Raw genomic sequence first — 1,264 nt, forward strand, 5'->3', positions numbered from 1 at the left:
CACCGTCTCTGTCCTACTTTCTTTTTCTTTTCCTCTCTTTTTTGGAGTCCTGGTGTGACGCTGTGGGTTAATGTACCAGACAGCAAAGTTGTTTGAACTGCAAGGTCGGTGGTTCAAGCTCACCCACCAGTTGCTCCTGAGAAACCCTACATAGGGTCGCTATGGGTCGGAACCAACTGGACGGCACTTAACAACAACAACTCCTCTACTCCCTGACTCCTCCCACCCCCTAAAAAAGAAACTAGAGGGCTGAACTCTGACCCCTGCACTATGACCACCAGTGCAGAGCTGCGGGGACAGCGGCCCGGGGTCACAGTGGGAGTAGTGATGACTAGTTGTAAGCATCCTCTTGAGTCCTTCTGGGGAAGATAAAAGGGTCCTTTGAAGCCAGCAGTTTCCAACTTCCTGGGGGTCATTTGGAGTTCTGGGAAAACTGGGAAGAATATGCTCAAAGGGAAACCTTGGAAGAAGCAGCTCTTTGCTTGAAAAATGTTCACTTTGCCTCAGTTGTTGATTCTTTCATTGAGAAAAAAAATTATCATTACATCACTATATTGATGAGAGGAAAGGTGGACTTGACTCATGATTCAGAACCAAAGAACATTGAGCCTGAAAAAAAATGAAAGTTGGGAGTGGGTTCCCTGGGAAGAATTCCCTCCAGGGGACCAGTTTTCCTTGGTGCTACATTGCTTAAAAGAACAAGGCTATGATCCTTTTAAAGAAGATTCGGATCATCTGGTAGGATACAAAGAAAATCATCTCTAGGTGGTCAAGAGGATTCTTCTGTTTTTGAAAAAGGCAAAATGAAGTCTAACTAGAGAATGAAAATCACCTTCAGAATTCCTCCATTTTACCTAAAAAGTTCTATTAATTAAAGTCTTTTAAATAGCCAGTAATTGTGAAAACATTTTCAGGTTTATGTCCTTAAATTGTATTTCAGCCACAGCATATATACTAAATGGTGATATTGTATAAATCTGTTTTCCATGTTTATATAAAATCTGTGCTGTGCATTTTGTCCTGACTAGCTTACATGAGTCCTAGTGTGATGTTAATAAGCTAAGCACTAGACTGATAACTACAAGGTTGGTGGTTCCAACCCACCAGCCACTCCTTGAAAATCCTGTACATGGTTGCTATGAGTCAGCACTTAGCAGTTTGCATGGAGTAGGGTGCAATAGAATTGATCTTAGTGTTTTAGCCCAAGTAGAGATTCCTAACTCAAATGTTAGCATGGTATTCCTGATGTGGAATTTATCATGTA

The 1,264-nt window shown here is 41.7% G+C and overlaps 1 pseudogene; it reads left to right on the top strand.

The window, feature by feature from the left end:
• The first annotated feature begins 270 nt into the window (after positions 1–270).
• On the top strand, positions 271–765 carry LOC102818916 (annotated as a pseudogene).
• The last annotated feature ends 499 nt before the right edge of the window (positions 766–1,264 follow it).

This window comes from Chrysochloris asiatica, unplaced genomic scaffold, assembly GCF_000296735.1.
Source record: "Chrysochloris asiatica unplaced genomic scaffold, ChrAsi1.0 scaffold00126, whole genome shotgun sequence".
In the NCBI taxonomy this organism is placed as follows: Eukaryota; Metazoa; Chordata; class Mammalia; order Afrosoricida; family Chrysochloridae; genus Chrysochloris; species Chrysochloris asiatica.